Below are 887 nucleotides of genomic sequence, written 5' to 3'. Positions count from 1 at the left end.
GGGGTGGGAGGGCTTGGGAGGGACTCAAAGTAGGATTCCTCCTACTTGGGCGCCTCCTATGGTTGCTCCTCCCTCCCTCCCACCATATATATGTGGGAAGGGGCGCCTAGCACACACTAGACAATTGCCTAACCGTGTGCGGCGCCCCCCGTCCACCGTTTACACCCCCGGTCATATTTTCGTAGTGCTTAGGTGAAGCTCTGCGGAGATGACTTCACCATCACCGTCACCACGCCGTCGTGCTGACGGAACTCATCTACTACCTCGACGTCTTGCTGGATCAAGAAGGCGAGGGACGTCACCGAGTTGAACATGTGCAGAACGCGGAGGTGCCGTGCGTTTGGTACTTGATCGGTTGAAGCGCGAAGAAATTCGACTACATCAAATGCGTTGTGAAATGCTTCTGCTTACGGTCTACGAGGGTACACAGACACACTCTCCCACTCGTTGCTATGCATCTCCATTGCTAGATCATTGCCTGAGCGTAGATTTTTTTCCATGCAACGATACCCAACAGTGGCATCATGAGTCAGGTCTATGCATATATGATATTCACGAGTAGAACACAAAGAGTTGTGGGCGGTGATAGTCATACTGCTTATCACCAGCGTCTTATTTTGATTCGACGGTATTGTGGGATGAAGTGACCCGGACCAACCTTACATGTCCACGCACATGAGATCGGTTCCACCAAGAGATATGCGACTAGTTTTGCATAAAGGTGGCTGACGAGTGTCTGTTTCTCCTACTTTAGTTAAATCGAATTTGACTGCGGCCAGTCCTTGAAGAAGGTTAAAACAACAAACTTGACGAAACACTGATGTGGTTTTATGCGTAGGTAAGAACGGTTCTTGCTAGAAGCCCGTAGTAGCCACGTAAAACTTGCA

Source organism: Triticum dicoccoides, chromosome 4A, assembly GCF_002162155.2.
Source record: "Triticum dicoccoides isolate Atlit2015 ecotype Zavitan chromosome 4A, WEW_v2.0, whole genome shotgun sequence".
NCBI lineage: Eukaryota > Viridiplantae > Streptophyta > Magnoliopsida > Poales > Poaceae > Triticum > Triticum dicoccoides.
Note: the sequence above shows the minus strand (reverse complement) of the source record.